This window comes from Epinephelus moara, chromosome 1, assembly GCF_006386435.1.
Source record: "Epinephelus moara isolate mb chromosome 1, YSFRI_EMoa_1.0, whole genome shotgun sequence".
Classification (NCBI taxonomy): Eukaryota; Metazoa; Chordata; class Actinopteri; order Perciformes; family Serranidae; genus Epinephelus; species Epinephelus moara.
In genome coordinates, this window is record NC_065506.1 from 29,884,424 (window position 1) to 29,903,534 (window position 19,111).

At 42.5% G+C, this 19,111-nt stretch overlaps 1 protein-coding gene and 1 pseudogene across 2 annotated transcripts in view; both read right to left on the reverse strand.

Annotated features, from left to right (window-relative positions):
• The window catches only part of igdcc3 (immunoglobulin superfamily, DCC subclass, member 3), an 83,250-nt gene that overhangs the window by 44,031 nt on the left and 20,108 nt on the right, over nucleotides 1-19,111 (reverse strand). The window lies entirely within an intron of this gene.
• LOC126396657 (uncharacterized) lies at nucleotides 7,119-7,228 on the reverse strand (annotated as a pseudogene).

The window sequence follows — 19,111 nt, forward strand, 5'->3', positions numbered from 1 at the left end:
TTGGTGTAGTAAACTACCCTGAAACTGCAGTGGGTGAGGTTTAACAGTGTAAGACCTTCTTTTTTTTTATTATAGACGACTGGAAGAGATGTAGAGTGTATATACATATATTTACAAGTAAAACAATAGCGTCTTTTTTAAAAGGGTTATCAGATCAATGCTGTTTTGATCCAAATGTTGCTCCAAGTTCTACATTAGAAAACTTGGCTCAAGAGTAGACATGACACACCTACAACTGTAACTGAGTCACCAGTCGCTGAAGGTGATCTCTTCATGTAAAGTACGGAGCATATGGATTTCCTGCCATATGTTGACATTTAGTATGTAGGCAAGGCATGTTTTTAAAAATGCATGCAAACACAAACAAAGACAACACACACACACACACACATCGCCACACAGCATAACCAATATCAATATCCCTACAGAGAGCCTCATTCAGCTGCACTTCACATGTCGGCTGCTGCCTGCAGAACCAAGGCGGCATCGAAGGTGGAGCCAGCGACAAACTCAATTAGAGAGAGGCCCTCTCTTCTTCCGCAGTTCTCCCACCTTCTTCAGCACAAGTGTACTCATTTAAATGTCAGCCATAATTAACTTGGACGCAGGAGGACTTATCTGAACATTGTTAGCATAACAAGAGGGACGGACCCCTTATTATTTCCTAACCTCCTGCTCTTCCCAACCTGTAGCCTGCGTTAATTCATTACTTAAAGGACGAGCAGGAAGTAAGCAGCGCTACTGGGGGGGCTTATTTATACCAGAGACACGCTTTGCTGTCGCCACTTTGTCCTTCCATTAATTTCTGTTGTCCCCCTTTGTCTTTGTTTTGCACTGAAGATAATATGTTCAGTTTGTTTACTGACTTATCCACTGTTTCTGCATTTAAAGGTCCTGTGCGTACGATTAAGGGCAACATATTGGCAGAAACTGAATATAATAACTATGTTTTCTTTAGTGTATAATCACCAGATAATAAGAGTTATTGAGTTTTCGTTATCTTAGAATGAGCCGTTTAAATCTACATAGGGAGCAGGTCCTTGTCTACAGAGAGCCATGTTGCACCGCCATGTTTCTACAGTAGCCCAGAATGGACAAACCAAACACTGGCTCTAGATAGGGCCATTCCCATTTTTGCATCAGCCAGTATAGCAGCCCCTCCACAATAAGAGCATTGTAAAAACACAGATTTTTTTTTAAAATGAACTGCTTTATTCAGTATTTTTACCAGTTTAAATAACTGGGTCCATTTGATTTTGAGAGGAAGAGACCTCTGCAGATAATTCAGCTCCCGTTAAAAACCTCCTGAATGTCTGGATCTTAAGTTATCAGTGAAAAAGGGTGAGCACAGATTAGCAAGGTAGCGGCCCATCTCCGACATGCCAAGCAGTGTCTGGAAAACACAGATTTGTTATGTGGAACTTTATTCAGTGTTTATACCATTTTTAATCACCTGGGGTGTCATTTATAAACATTGCGTACGCACAAAACGAGGCCTGCGCGTACGTAAGACGCGTACGCCACTTTCAGGCAAAAGTTGTGATGTATAAAAACATATGTCATGGGAGAAACTCTGACCCATGCTTAAGAACACTTTCGAGACAAAAAATTGGCGAAGCAGATGGTGAGGTGGAAGCCTGATTGTAGAAACCGTTGAACATTTTTTGGCGCACACCATTTTTGGCTTTTGTTCGTATGCCCATTTTTAGAATGGATCCTACATGTTGTTTTATAAATGAGACCCCTTAACCATTACTTTGGAGAGTAATTAGGCTTCTGCTAAAAAAACACATTTAACATGGTTGCAATCTCCAATCCTCACCGCTAGACGCTACTTAAACCCCCTAAATCTTACACACTGGACCTTTAATATTTTCAACTGACATGTCATTCCTCTTGGTTGACAGCGTTGGTATAGAGACAAAGTACAGCTTTATCGTCTGAATATAAATGAAACCAACCTGCAAACATTCCTATAATGGACAAGAGACTGAGAGATACTTAATATAGAGTGGCAGTACTTTAGACCAACGTAGCTGCATCAGTAGTCTAACGCTGTGATTATTCCATTTCAGGGCTTAATGAGAAGTGTGGCATTCTCCAACACGACTTGACCTTAGATCTCTGAATGGATGTATGGAGCTCTGATGAAAATTTAAACGTGCTAATTTAGTATTCTTCCAGTGGTGACAGCTCACTCTTCCTACACTGAGAGTTCTCTGTGAGAAGAGATAGCACGTTCACTGCTGCCTTTGTTTTGACTCATGTAACGCCCCAGAAAATCTGACTGTTATTCAGCCTGACAGATTTCTGGGGCTCATATATTTTCTTTTGCCTCCCTTCTATGAGGCCACGCTTAAACAGCTGTATATCTTACCAGGGTAATTCAGCCTAAGTGCCTATCTCAGGGGCCCAACTGCAATTTTTCCACCTGGGACCCACAACCTTCTGGCCATAAAACATTTTAGGCCAACCTTTCTGTGAGGCATGGATGGCTTAAAAGTCACAGAGAACATCAGCAATATTTTATCACCAAACCACCACAGCTCTTTACATGTTCTTTAGATAATAACTGTTTCCTTTTACCACGGTGAACTGCGCACCCGTGAACATTCTTCTCTTTCACATCCATTTACTAAAGCTGTAAAACATTAAAAATCATTGCAAACTTGTCAGAAGTATCAAATTATTGTATATTTCACATGACACAATATTGGCCCGGAAGAACATTTTCATAGCTTCATTTCGAGACTCGACGCTGACAAAAGCAATCAGCGATACTTTCTGTCTTGGCCTGCTGTAATACAGAGCCTGGGGCAGAGACTGGCAGAGTGTAGCATTGAATTAAAGCCCTGCTGGCACTGTCACTGCAGAAAGGTTAGGAACAGTGAAACAGCTAGGAATCCTTCACAACACAATGCACAGAAAACAAGGAGCTCGGAGTGACTGATGTGATCAAAGACGCTTGTTGTCTTGGAATACAGTCTCAAATTAAGATACACGCACACTGCTGTTTGTGCTGTCCGTGTGTACTGGGAACACTGGAGACATGGAGAGAGAAACAAAATTGCACTTGAATGCGGGGCAACAAAAGGAGTTAAAAAGGAGGAGCAGTGCCTATAGAAGCTTTCTTGTGCATCTCTGCCAAGTAGCCATGGTGTCCGCTGATCTGGCTGTTGTGTGTGTCCGCCGACTCAACCCCCCTAACGGGCCCCACCCTTGGCCCTCATGCATAAAACATGCCTTCTCTAAGAGGCCCACACCCCTGCGACTATCGACACACTCACAGAATCAGATACAATCAGAGAGAAATCACAATAGCGTTACATACGCAGATAAACACATGCAGAAGCAGAGAAATTTGTTAACCGTCTGTGCCGGATGTAAAGGGAAAACAGCCGTTCGTAATCTGCATTGTGCACGTGCCATTTATTGTGTGAGAGGTTGCAGAGTCAATCTAAAGTGATGTAGCTCAGCTGCGGCATATATACATGTAAACAAATGCAAAGAGCTGCTGCGACAGAAACAAACAACTATATAGATCTCCCCTCTGATGCTGCAGGGAACGGCAGACACACACACAAGGCCCTATCACTCATCCATGCATCCAGCCCCGACAGACGTGTTCCACTATTGTTTTTCACTCTTCCTTTTGCTAAGTGTTGACAGACACTCACCCATGATTAAAGACTGTCCACTACCAGCATGACGCTGCTGGCGTAAATGGAGCAGGTCTAATTACTGCAACAGGGGAGAGAATGGTTGGGGTGCATACTAAAAAGAAATCCATACACAAATGCACAGGGAGGAAGTTGCTCCTAGGAACATATGTCTGACAGTTCCTCTGTGACAACCACAAAAGAAGAATGAGTGAGGGAGCATTATGGAGGAAGGTCACAGACAGGAAATGTGGAGCGTGGTGATTTAGATGGGTAGCTCAACTATAAATCAGGTCTTGTCAAAACTCTGGTCATCTGATAATAGCCAACAAGTGAGTGACGCTGCCCGAATATTTACGACCAAATGGTTCCACAAGGAGTCCAGAACAGGTAGAAATTAACATGTAAGCTTGCTTTTAAAAGTTAAATTCCACATGCTTATCCTGAAAACTCACAAAGACACACAAAAGCATGGAATTCGACTCAGAGTGATGTACTGATTATTGGGTTCGAAGGCCAATGACGAGCTAAAAGGGCAGTCAATACTGATGAATTTCCCCCATCCTTCAATTTCACACTGCTGCTCATGTGCAACAGATACTTAAGATGGTGGCTTTACTGTGTTTTCCAAATGAGCAGCTCTGATGTATCTAATGAAGAAATGTAGATTAAATGGTGATTATTTGAATGACCCCTAGCTGCATTATTTTTTTGCCTAATGGCCGCAAAGTAATGATCCATCTCTTTATTGCTCAGTTAAACACAGACACACAGACACAGACACACACACACACACACACACAAATGCCCAACAGAGAGTAATTAACAAGGTGATTAAAAGCCCAAACTGTGCCGTTTTCTGGGACGACTCATGCTGCAGTCACCAAATCAATCTGATGAGACATTTCCATGTTTTTTTACAGACCTGTGGTCACATGTGGATATTTTTTTTTTCCAGTGCTGTGGATGATTCATTGATATGACAGAGGTAATGATGCCAACAGAGGGACATACATCCTACAGCACCATTCAAACCTGCAGCTATGGTGTAAAGCTTCACTGAACTCCCATGTTATAATGTCATCTCCCTTCCTCACATCTTTCCTTGCCTCCAGGCCACCCCCCTCTCCACCGTGCGTTTCAACCGTTTTCTCGGCTCTCCGTCGCACCCCTCGCCCCACCCCCCCATGAGCCCTCTCAGGCCTGTGACATCATTAAGCACATGTTGTTCAAGCAGCGCTGATGACTGCCGTACCCACCCCGCCCCCACCTCGGTAAACCAGTAAAATAGAGATGAGGCCCATAAATAATGGAGATGGTGTACGGTGCTATTCCAGCGTTGAGAGCCCACACTTCAACAGCCTTTAAATAGGCATCCCTGAAATAGCAGGCCCTGTGCTGGGACCCTAGAGATGGCATTTTAATGCAGATGTGATATTTTATTGGCTCCCTGCCCTGCTGGGCCCCCCCCCCCTACATCCCCACCCTGCACCCAAGCTTGGGCACCCCCGTGATCAATCTGCTGGTTCCTGGTGCGTGATGCTTATCACCTACGAAAGGAAGGGCTGCATGTGTGTGGGCTGTCTTCTTCCAACAAACATTCATTCCCCTCCTTTTAATGCTCTGGCTCATCAACACCTTCCTGTGTGAGAACCTGCATGAGCATATCTGACATTTGTGCTCAGCTGGCAGATGTAAGGATGTTCATGAGGACAGTATGGCTCGGGAACCAGACCTAACGATCATTTACATCAAAGCTTGCCAGCTAATATATGTTTGTACTATGTTTTATACAGGAGGGACTTACAGTTATACTTTAAGATGAGAATACATCTCCTGTCATACCTTTTGTCTTTCTGTTTTATCTGACACATGATCAGTCTTTACTCAACAGACACGTGGTGGTCGCAACCTTGCAAGATAGTCATGAAAGTGTAGCTGAGATCAAACTAAAGGCAGAGTTTACAGATTGTTGTGTTCTAAGCAAGGGTGTCAGTAGTAGGGAAGGGACCAATGTATGAGCTGTACTCAGCCTTCCTCCAGCACACACTCATTCCCCTCCTTTTAATGTTTTGACACATCAGTGCCTTCCTGTGTCAGTACCTGTGGGAGCAAATGCTTCAGGTGAGCTGCATATCTGCCATTCATGCTCAGCTGGCAGATGTAGGGGTGTTCATGAGGACAGTAAGGCTCCAGAACCAGACTTATCGATCATTTATATTAACAGCTCTCCAGGCAATATACCTGCAATATGTTTTATACAGCAGGAGCGTACAAGCATGTTTTATTGTTTTTTTTTCTACCTGTTCAGCTTTTCATTTTACCGTTTGTACTACTTTATAATGAGAAATACATCTCCTGTCATACCTTCTGTTTTTCTGTCATATCTGGCATATGATCAGTCTTAACTCAAAATGTGCATGTGGTGGTCCAGTCACTGGTGCCCCCAGAAATCTTTCATAGGGGTGGCCAGATGGGCACACTGAAAATCTTAGGGTGGGACACCAAAACCAAAGTCATAACTGAATTTCAGATATTCCCTTATGCTGCTTAAGTATTTAGACTACTTAAAAATGTTAATGAATAGCATTCTGCTATACTTCTAAATGTGTTATGTAACGATACATGTTTGGGGATTCATTGTTCACTAAAAGACAAATATACAGCTTTAATTTGAAGGAGTACGTTGATTGTTAGGAACACAACCTTTACAGGGAACACGCCTTCTCAAGTTTAGAGGAGACTCACGGGTACCCACCGAACCCATTTTCATTCAGGTATCTTGAGGTGAGAGATCAAGGGACCCCTTTTTGAAAACTGCCATGCCAGAATTTAACCTGACTTTGGAGGATTATTTAGCCGCGTTCCTGACAAGCTAGCGTGACATGGTACCAATCATGCCTTAGGTTGTCTAGTTTCACGAGATACCACTGCCTTCACGCTAGCTTAAAATAATAAGTCTTCCACAGCCTCTTAAAGACAGTAATGTTGGCCTCCAATTATTTTAGCTGCGATGCAGGCATGTACTGTCTGTTTGAAAGCAAATAAGCAGGGAATCATTCTTTAGACTTTGGTAGCTTTTATACAAGGGAAAACTAGCACTTTGAAGGTGCTAGATGAAATGTCCAGGTCATGACCAAAGAAGGAGGAGGAGAAGAAGAAGAAGAAGAAGAAGAAGAAGAAGAAGAAGAAGAAGAAGATGAAGATGAAGAAGATATACTTTATTAATCCCCGAGAGGAAATTAAATTTTTTTTCACTCTGTTGTCATGTACATGCACTTGCACAACCAGGACCTATATATGCATTAAATGGCATCCTGAGCAATTGGGGGTTTGGTGCCTTGCCCATGGACACCTCAGCAGTGCCCAGGCGGTGAACTGGCACCTCTCCACCTACCAGTCCACACTCCATACATGGGACTTGAACCAGCAACCCTCTGGTTCCCAACCCAAGTCCCTATGGACTGAGCTACTGCTGCCCCAGTACTGTCCCCTTATAGAGGACATACCAGATATTAAACTGATAGAAGACACCACACTTGATCTTAGCCAAAAGGCGGAGAAGTGATGACTTTATTGATCTTCAAAGTTATTAGGATTCATCCTGTGGGAAACATGGATGTCTGTACAAAATTTCATTTGAATCCATCCTACAGTTGTTGAAATATTTCAGTCTGAATCAAGTGACCAACAGACCTACACTGCCATCCCCAGAGCCACACCACTAGTGTGACTTAAAGCTACCTACATGATCACCTAATATGGTTTTAAAAATATCAATACTGCATGATGTGCCCTTGTTCCTAAAGTAGAAAAAAGATGTCGAGAAGACCGTGAGCATGAGTCTAAGTCATACATTGTAAGCAAACACCAAGGCATGAGCTCTTTGGGCCTATCAGAACACACAGATCCGCTAAATGTCAACCAATTCAAATACCAACCTAGTTCTTCTCCTCATGTTTCATGGGCTTCTCATTCTTGTCTTTAGTGAGTTTCTTTCATTTGATTCCCTTGACTCACAGATGAACCTGACAGATTTTCCTCTCACATTACAAAACTGTTTTGACTACTATTTAATTGCTTTTCTGCTCGTGTAGCGACCTTGTTTGCATTAGGCTTTTCTGTGGTGTTATTTTCCTTAGTCTGTTGTATTGATCAATACCGTGGAGCTCGTGTGCACTAAGTTAAATATAGTAAGATTGATGGCTGCTATTAAGGCTCCCCTTAGAAGGTGAAGAGAGCAGCAATGCTACAATAGTTAGCATTCACAATGATGCTTAATGTTTCTTCTGTTTACCCAAGGAAGTTAATGAGAGGCAATGACATACCGAGTGACCTGGATAATAAAAAGCCTGTACATTTATATTGTAATGCAATCCAACATAGCAGGTCTGTAATTGATTCTACCTTTGTAAAGATGAGAAGTCCTAGAGGTGCTCAAAATCATCAAAGTCTGAATGATAACTGAGCAAACTCAATCTGGTGATGATGACGGTGTGATGCAGTTTAAAGCTACAGAACGAGTAAGTTGAAATTGTTATGCCAACCGCATTTGTAAAATTTAAACCTGCTACTTTGGAGTTATAGCTCACCATGATGTTGCACTGAATTAAACCTAAATTAATTGGTCAATTAATCCACAAGTTAGTTGACAAAATGATTTAGCAACTCTTGTTCCAGCCTCCCAGTACTGGTTTTCTTAGTCTGCTATGAGTGCATTCACATGGACATAAATAACCTGTTTATGATCAGGGTTTTGAAAGTTTATGTGTTTGGTAATGTGAACACCATATGCTGTTCTGAGGAAGCTGAATAAGACCTTATCCCGTTTATGAGAAACCCAAATGTGCTAGCTGGGGCACTCCAAAAGAGACCGGGATATTGTTGCAATTACACACCTTATTCATGTTAAAGAGTGCCGTCAACTACCTGCACAGGCTTCAACCAAGTGACATATAAGACACACAAACAATGGCAGCAGAAAGAGGTTGTGTATCTTCATCCACTGCTCCCCTGTCCTATGCGATGGTAGTGACAGTGATGAGCTTGCACCAGTGTGGAGGACGATGATGTAAGAGTAACGTAGCTCCTTTCAACAATAATGTCAGCCCAGTATGTACATCTGTGTGTGGTTGAGAAAAAGACACAGTGGTTGGCAGTCAGAGCAGACAGCTGCTGATCAGAGCAGAGAAGAAATTAGCAGTTATTTGTTCAAGTGCGTAAATCTACAGTGTAGTATTTAATAATTCCTGTCACTCATCTTCCATTGTCGTATTGTTTTTGTAAACATCACAGGTCCCAGTACAAATAGACTGTCAGTAACCAGGTTACTAGTATTTATCATGCAAGTGGGGAACATGAATAACCCGAGTTCTCTGTGCTCATGTAAATACCATGTACTGAATATGATCAAAACTGGGATAAGCCTCATAAACGGTTATTCATGTCAGGGTAAACTCAGTGACATCAAACTAAATCTCTTTGGGTTATGAATTGTTGGTTGGACAGAAAAAATGGATGGGATCCTTTTAATGTTTTGACACATCAGTGCCTTCATTAAGATTAATCGATAATGTAGATATTCATTAACTGCTGCCTAATTCTGGATTGTGCTACATAATGAGGGTTTCAAATGTTTGGCTCATCCATGCAGTAAATATAGTAAAGTAATCTTGTGTTTTATAACTTGTTTCACCTGCTCAGCATTAATTACATAAAGCAGTACTCTATTATATAACCCTGCTACTGTAAATCCTTTGGTGGGTTAATAACATTGCAAGTTTGTCTTGATTAATTACCGTCATAGCAAACATTATGTTACTGCCTGCCAAGGTGGCTGACTGAACAAACACTGAAAAAGCATAATTAGACAGTGTAAACTTAAACAGTGTAAATACAAAGTTAGCCATCATCTGCTCTGCTTCAGCTCTAAGTAGCAAAGTAATTAAGGCAAGAAGATAAAAGCTTTTTTGTCACACAAAGAGAGTATATGATGGGGAGGCACATTGCTCACTGTCTAGTTGTTTTTCCCCTCGCCCCTCCTAACCTCTCCACCCCAGGGACAAAGCCTGGGCCTCCCCTGGTGCCCTGCTCTGTGCCTGTGCCTCCGTCACACCCCTTACTCCTGCGCCACCTCGAGCCCCCTCCACCCCTCCTCCACCTCACACCATACTACACCATCCCTCCGGCCTCTGCTCCTCCCACTCCAGCACCCCGAGCCCCTGCACTCCTGCTCTGCCCCAGTAGCCCCAAATCTCCGCACTAAGCCTCCTACACTCACTTCAGCATGCAGACCCTAATTAAAGAGAGACCCATTAAAGCACAACAGATGCTAAAAATTAAGGGATTATTTAAATGATTCCCAGTCGCGGCGGCTTGGGTAAGATTAGAGACAAGCCAGAGAGTGAGAGAGTTGGGGGAGGACAACAGAGAAACGAGGGTTAAAATAACAGACAAACCACTGCCATGAAAAGTGCCATTTGATTTGAATTTAACTGCCAGTGTTTCTCTTGTCGGTGTTGGTGTTGATATTGTTTCCTTTTTTTTAAAAAAAAAAGGTTTTTTTAAGCGTTTATGAATGCAGAGACTGACAAGCAACAAAGAAGGGATTTAGCGTGTGATAACAAAAAGAGTGGGCCTCTTGTATCATATTGGGACTAACTGGGTGTGAAACTGTGTCCTCAAAATGGCATCTTCTCTGTTTTACAAAGACCTCACCTAGCCTTACCCTGTGAGTGTATTTCCCACTCTGCCTATCACATAATCTAGTTTACTCTCAGGGTTTCCCCCTTAAAATTTAGGCCAGGTGGCAAGTGCATTCTGATGTGGGCAGGCAGCCTAGTGCAGGCCGGCAGCCAAGTGTTTATTTTGACAGGGGCCAGCGACAGACTTTGTTTTGATTCTGATGTTAACAATGCAGCTAAGTTAAATTAAAATGTTTTTTGTATGTGTAAAAAGTGGCATTAGATTTTATATGCATATGGAATATGATGCAGATTTGTTGTGTTTCATCATAAGGCCCCCAAAAAAGCTAGAAATAGCCCTGTTGGCTGGTGTGTCAACTGCACAAGATGCACCTGCAATGGAGAGAAGCATGTTGCAGAGGACAACATGGGATGAGAGGTCTCATTGCACCCTTATTTCCCACAGGGAATGAAGAGAAGTAAGTATGTCAGCAGTAGTTAAGTGACACTATTTGAGTTTTTTTAAAGATATTTTTTGGGGCTTCTTATTTTGTTGGGACAGGGGCAGAGAGAGGAGGGATGATATGCCACAAAGGGCAGTGGGTTGGAATCAAGGCCACAGCCGCTGCAGCAAGGAAGCAGCTCTACCAGCTGAGCTAGAGGGTGCCCCTGACACGGACTTTTGACACCTCAAAGTCAACGTAATGTTGAAATGATCATAAATGCAAACGTCGGCTGCTAACTCATTAGCTAGCGTTAACTGTATCATTACTGTTACATTAATCAGTCTAATGTTAGCTGGTAATGTTAATATTATACTCGCAAGCTTACTGTTTTGACTTGAGTTGATTTCCTAATTGCAGCTGTGGCTGTCGAGAGGTCAGAGGTAATGTTTTTCCACACTCTCAAGACTACTGCAATTTAAAAGTACCAAGCAGCAACCTCCGGGACTGAAAAATGAAGCCAATATCTAAGTGCCAAACATTGCATTTTTTTGAATGGCCACTTGAGGCTGGCTCCCCAAGCGAGTCAATCTCTATAGATGCTAATTTTACACCTGAGATAAACATGTTTACAGCTTGGTACAAAAAAACAGTTTTGGTCTCTATAGCTTATTTCAATGTTCATGACAACTGTATGGGGGGTGAATTGTTTATATAACCTACTGTTTACATTTTATTAACACTTAAAGCTATGTATAACTAAGTACGGGGCCACTTGAGTGACAGGCTGTCTGCCAACTGTGTCCTCAGCTTCTCAGTCAGATCCACCCCTCACTCCTCCACAGTACCAGCCTCTCGCCCAAATATGGTCACTTCTGGTCCAAAAAAACAAAGATGGCGAAGGCCGTAATGCCAAACTCAAGGCTTCAAAATAGGAGCCCACAAACAAATGGGTGATGTCACAATAGCTATGTCCATTAGTTTTGCAGTCTATGACAAATATATTTCCCCAGATTCTTAGGACAAAAGAGCCACCTGGCTTGCAATACACTGGCGGAGACCCTGACTCTGAAACACAGAAGTCTTTCTCTTCAACATGCAGGTGGGTACAGGATGGCCAGTCTCAGCACCATCTAGTGTCTCATTGGGGATCATCCTGTGTGCACTGTGCACTCACAGAAACACCCACAGGCACCTCTGCACTGACCAACACCCTGATCACCTACAACGTTGTAGCAGAGAAGAGACCTGACTGTCCAGTAAAAGATGAGGACATTGGACCAGTGTGAACTGTTTTGACAGTCATGTATTTATCATTAAATGCTGTAAATCCATCACCTGCATGTAACTTATTATGTACAAGAAATATCTCTCGACATGCAGCAACATAGATTTCCATTTCTGTTTCCTGGTTGTACACTGGGGACACTACTCTGCTTCTGCTCTATTAGAAAAACGAGAGATAAAGAGGGTCTGAGGACACAGACAGCTCGGTGAATGAGCATACTCTCCCATTACTGCAGCTTGGAACCCTCTACTTGAAAGAATTTGAACTCCTCCTCTTAACTTGCCCCCTCCTTAGTTTGTCCCTCTGCCAAATTACCCACTTACTGAGGACACTGCATGTGTGATAGCTCCAGAGAGCTGAAGTCCCATCAACTTTACCTTCCTATAGCCTCAGCCAAACAGTGTTTGTCTCATAGAGGGTTTAAATAGCTGCATAATGATACTAGAGTTCTGTTCTGGACTGTAAAATTTGACCATTGTGTCTTACCTTTGAGATTTGCTGGCACACGTGTGGCTAAAGGATGTATAGGAGCTGTTGACTGCTAACAAAATGATCATTCTTTTAACTGGGCAATTCGACTCTGCCCAGTACAGTAGTAGATATTCCTTTAACGCTGAATTTGGACAGAAAACATCCTTTCAGAAGAGCAGTGAAAGAAAGCTGCTTTTCAAAAAGACGACAAGGACTGAAAGCTACCAGGCGCTAACCTGTAAGTGGGTCAGGATTTGGGCTCTCTATAGACTGCTGATTTCCTACATTTTCTCTCCTCTTTAACTTGCTCGGTAGCTGAGAGTAAATCTCTTAAAGTTAATGAAATCATTTTCTCTTGAGCATTTCAGGGAGCACTAAGCTTTCCTTAAGGGTCTGTGCTCAAAATCAATTGGTAGTAGAAGAAGAAATTCACCTACTTTGCACACACATGCACTCTTTACACACTCTCGCTCATACAGTTCATAGCACAACAGCGTCACCACGACAAGACGGGAAAACAGAAGTAATTTACATCTTCTTTTTTTGTCAATTTTGAAATTATGCTTTAATGAAAAATATCATCCTCCAAGTGTTTATTGCAGAGAGTAAAGCCCCCTAAATAATAATCTGTCACTCTTCTTTTTCACACCTGATTGTTGCTGGGAAGAGGCTATGCCTTCACAGAGCCATTCTCTACTTGCCCAGAGGCCACATATCTAATTAATATTGCCAATACCTCAGCATGCAACTGCCTGCTTTAGAATTCAAATGAGATGCCTCTCCCATCATCCGACCAGTATATATGAGCTCATATCCACATGAATTATGTGCTGTCTTTTATTCAGCTCATTCACTGTATGCCCTCTGCACAAAAGCGAAACTCTACAACTGCTTTATCCCTGTCTTGTCTTGTTGTCTCTTGGTGTTGGGAGAGTTTGAAATATTTTTAAACGTTTAAGAGACATCTGGGGTAAGATAACATTTATATTCAAATGGAAATGCCATTAAATTCTTCTTTGGCTCGTCTCCGCCTCTTGTTTTGTGAGGCTAGAAATAAGCGAGGCCTGCAGACAGCAGTGGCTCTGAATAACAACCTGGACGGACATTTGGCATCACAATTCTCCTCAGCCCAATACCCATTACTTCCCCCTCATTAGAGGACAACTGTTGGGTAGTGAGGCCAGTCTGAGGAGGCCAGGATGAATCTTTCCCGAAAAGTCTTTCCTTTGTGTTGCTGTTTCTTGATCAAATATCGCTGGTGACATGAACACAAGTCTAGAGAAATTTCTGAGATGAGCATAGCTTGATGTGTGAGTGTGGTCCTTTCTGAGAGCATTGCATGCAGTGTTAACTATGCATCTGACAGTGATTTTGAGGGGGGCTGGCCTGAACCAGGGGTAGATGGATGACCCCACATCTGGCACTCCCACGGGACATCTGAAAGACGCAGGGCGGGACTGGCCCATGCGCTCCACTGCATCTCACAGCACCCTGAAAACTGGGCTCCCCAAATGGCTGAAACGGCTTTGTAAATCACAGACACACAGACACACGCACACACACACGCACAAGAGAAGCCTCTGGCAGTTGTAAGAGGGAGATCGACTGTGTCCCAGCTGCATGGTTCCCACTGGGCATTTATCTGTGTCTCAGTGTCCCTGTTGGTTTCCAAATCCTCACATCACAGTTTCCAAAAATGCAGTCCTGTCAAAAATTCACACAAACAAATCCATCAACAGACTGACAGCTGCATGTCTGAAACCTGTAGTTTGTCCATTTCATATGAGTCTCCACTCTAGGGCTGGACAAGATGGCTTTTTCCTTTGTTAAAAATAATGTCCAGCAAACACAAGCCATTCTCAACTCCCCACAGTGTTTGCATATCATAACTATGTTTACTAGAACCCAACAGCACATAATCTTACAATGACAAGTATTCACATCTCCACTGAGAACAAACAGACTCAGGTAAAGTGCTGCCACATCACTCAAACTAGAAGAAGAGAATAAAGTTGGCATATTAATTTAAATAATTTCAATTTTGGGCGGTACTGTGGAGCAGTGGTTAGCACTGTCACCTCACAGCAAGAGGGTTCCTGGTTCGAACCCCCCACCCCGGATTCCCCCACCCCAATTGGTGACTCTGAAAAGGCTGTGGATGTGAATGTGAGTGTTAATGGTTGTCTATCTCTATGTGTTAGCCCAGAAATAGTCTTGTGACCTGTCCAGGGTGTACCCCAACTCTCGCCCAATGTTAGCTGGGATAGGCTCCAGCTCCCCTGCGACCCCCAACAGGATAAGCGGTTATGGAATATGAATGAATGAATGAATGAATGAATGAATTCTAAAGATATTTTTTTAGGGCATTTTGCCTTTAATTGATAGGACAGCCAAGTGTTAAAGGGGGAAAGAGAGAGAGAGAGGGGATGACACACAGCAAAGGGCCACAGGCTGGACTCGAACCCGGGCCGCTGCAGCAACAGCCTTGTACATGGGGCGCCCGCTCTATCCACTAAGCCACCGACGCCCCGAATGAATGAATTCTGATGTGAACTGACAGACGCCAAGAAAAGAGTGGGGGCCTGTAAAATGCTCTTTAACAAAATACTAAGATGAGATGACATTTGCTTTGTTGATTCAACAACAGTCATTAGCTAGCTAACTCACATGACTTCATATCTTAATTCCCAGATAGTCTTGTTTCTTACAAACTATTTCACTCACTCCCCACATCGCAGTGAGACAGACCTGGTTGACAATCAGCAAAGTATCCCTTTAAGAAACCACATCCTAATCCACGGTCTCCAACCTTTCATTTTTTTCCGAAAGTACAAAAAAAACTGTGTCTCAGCAACTTTCAACACCTCAGTGCTTATATTATTGGATCTCAGTACTACATTTAATATAGATCACTGTGTGCTCCTAGACCACCTGGAAAATCAATTTGGTGTTCTCGTTCTTGCATGTTTTCTACAGTAATCTTAATTTCATGATGTGAAATAAGGAGTACCTCAGGGTTATATTCTTGGCCCGCTGCTTTTCTCTGTTTATATTTTACCTCTTGACCAAATTACACAGTCAAGGAATACATTTACACTACTACACTGATGATACTCAGCTGTATGTGCCTGATATCACCAAGAACCACCTTTTATCATCCTGCAAAATACCTAAAACAAGGTCTTTTCATACATTGTGGCTGATGTAGAGACCCTAATTCATGCCTTTATTTCATCCAGACTTGATTACCGTTATGTCTTGTTGTCAGGCCAATGTAATAGCTTCCCCTCACTGGCTTTCTATTAATGCCATATCCTACTTCAACATGCTTCTGATGACTTATAAAACTGTAAATATGCATGTCCTCCATACCTGTCTGATCTTGTTAAACCTTACATTTCATCCAGTGCTTTCAGCTCTCAGAGCGCAGGGCTCCTGTCAGTCCCCGGGGTTAAAAAGAAGAACACATAAAAATAAAACTGACATGATTACACTGTACCAAAAAAAATTGAATTAATCAAGATAATCAGATTTATCCTGCAGCCTTGGTTCATTCTTTTCAAACTAAGCAGCACAGGAAAAGCCTGAGCCACATATGGCGCTAATTCCCATATGTGCAATGTATATGTGCATGTCCTCAAATCTTCATTTTGGCAGCATTTGAGGTGTCAGCTAATGTAGATAGCAATCTCTCTGTGAGCTGCACTCTTCTCTGCTTGTCCATATTATGCAGGCCTAACCTCATTTTAGAATGCTTTCTCTTCTGCCCTGTCACTTTCTTTAAGGCTTGCTCTACTTTCTCACTGCCACCTAATCTTTAATAAGAGTGAAACGGCCAAGAATGTTGTTTAAAATGAAAACTTTTAGTAAGAGTAACATCCCCACTATGTGGCACATTTATCTTAACATAGATAAAAGAGTTTATCTATGAATGGAGGATAAAAATGTGTAGAGACAGACTAATATATGTAACATACTGTACAGGAGATTGACTGTGGTCATAAAGCAGCATGGTGCTCACAGGTTATCCATTAAAACCTTAAGATGGAGTTGTGAGTGCAGGGTGCAGACGATATTGGGCTCAGTCCCTTGTTACTTGGATACCAGCCCTGGGACACACTGTCATATTTACACTCGGTTTAAAACACGTGGACACACTTCATTCACGCATGATGGCTTACACATGGCAAAGGTGGACAGACATGCATGCACTTACTGACATGCACAAAAATGAGTTTCTCTCTCTACACGCACACACACAGACACACGTACAATCACTCACACCCCTCCCTGCTCCGTCAGCTCAACTGACAGCAGTAATGAGTTTCTTCTCTGCGTAAGCCAACTGGCACCCACTCAAGGGAATTTTTCAGGCTGAATTGCGGCCATTAATCACAATCCCGGGCAACACAGTGCCATCACGTGTGTGGCAAACAGAGATACGTTCGTGGGGGGCAACGGGACGACAACACAGTGAAGGAGGAGCTTGTGACAAAGACAGAGGGAGTGGACTGATGACGAAACGAATGAGACAGACCATAAAAAAACATAAAAGTGCTTCATAAACAAAACGTTTGGAAAATCATCTCCCTCTCGTTGAGAGCCGGTCTGGGCCTTGGCTCATACTGGGCTAAATGGAGGATAAAGACAGGGAGTATCAAAAGCCCAGATGCTCTATTCTGTAAATATGAGCTCAATTACTGGTAAGAGAGATGCAGTAACATTAATCATGATCAACGAGATAGGTGGGACATACGTCTGCCAACCACTGCACGCCTTTAGCAACATGTAGCAACACACTCACACATTCATGTACATGTAAACAGAGAATGAAATGTTGCATGTGCTGAAACTCAAATGCATAACATGGAGCAAATAGAGAGGCAGTGGAATAAATACTGAATAATTCCATGGCAGCCACAGTGACAGCGGCCCTTTAAACGCACGGAGCATTTGAGATAATGACAAAGAGAGCAGCAGCCGTTAATGTATGGAGAATTGCCATCACCTCGCTTTGTGACGTCAAGATATTGTCACCACCACATCCTCTTATTGAGACAGCTGGAAACTCAAAGTCTGCCTGCTATTCTTTTCTTTTCACCATCTTTTCCCTCCCTCTTTCCCTCCATTCAGGCTGCCAGCTGACTGCGGTCACCAGGGATATTATTGCCCCTTGCTGATCCGAGGAACCCAGCCCCCCACTCGCCTCCAAACTGGCTAATCTCGATGAATTCATGCTAATACGCAGTCAGTAACCCCTAGCTCTTTTTTTTGTACGCACATGTGCAGCTCATCCACCACGCCCACTGCGCGGAGCCTAGTTCGCACCAATTCAGCAGGAAAAATAACCACAGAGGAAGAGGAGTAGATGAAGAGAAAGAGGAAAGGCAAGTGCAGGACCTGTCATAACCACTTAGTGTTACAAGACAGCGGGTGAGAAATGAAAGCCCTTTGTCTCTGCCTCTACCTACAGTGTGTGTGCAAACAAAGACGCAGATACTGTATTTGTTACAATGGCATATCTGCTCTATCAGATAATAAAATACCATTTTCAGGACCTGAGTAAACAAAGAGCCGCTCTGGATTTACATAAATTGAGAGAAATATATTTTTTTCTATGGAAAAAGAAATCCCAAGGCTGCTGCTTATGAACAATGGGATAAAATGACAGGCTTTGTCTTTTGTATTCCTTGCTGTAAATAAAATTCCTTATTCAGGATTATCAATTAATGCTAGTTTAAACTAATTGTGGTTCTAAGCAGCTCAAAACATTCATTTTTGTTTACGTCTTTTTATATTTTCCTGTAAAGTGTGATAGATTGCATAGACCGCCTTAAGGCTGCAACTGACGATTATTCTCATTGCCAATTATTTTCTCGATTAATCTTTTTTTCATAGATGTCAGAAAGTGACATATTCAAATTGGTTGATTTGTTTGATCTACAGCCTAAAACCCCCAAATATTCTGTTTCCTTTTATATAACATAAAGAAAAGTAGCACATCCTCTCGTTGAAACTAGGAAGTGAGTCATTTTTTGCTTGAAAAATGACTCAAAATGTATGATTATCCAACCAATTCTCTGTGAAATGACTATTTGATTAGTTTACAATTTTTTCGGCTCATCAGATAATACATCAGTATTTGTTTCCCACATACACTAAATGAAAATAAAATACTATGATGTTCTACTGACTCAAATTCAACACTCGGGATGTTTGAGCACTCACATATCATTGCTTCTGTACACTACCATTAGATATGATGTAAAATAATGTCCTCAAAACACAGAGGTTGACAAAGAACACAAAAGCAGCCTGTAGTGGTGGCTCTCTTCCTGTCATGCTCTCCTCTTGTCTATTCCCCGCAGTGGATGGGAGGAGCACGACCATAAGCTGTCAGACATAAGCACATATCACTGGCTCTTCCAACCTGCCATCAGCCAGCTAACCCTCTAAAACTGTCTTCCCACTCACAAATAATGCCTATGCTTGCAAATGGAGAGGGCTATTACGCCACTAGAATCATGCTTCATCTTTTCACGCTGAGGCTATGAAATGGTCCGCCTT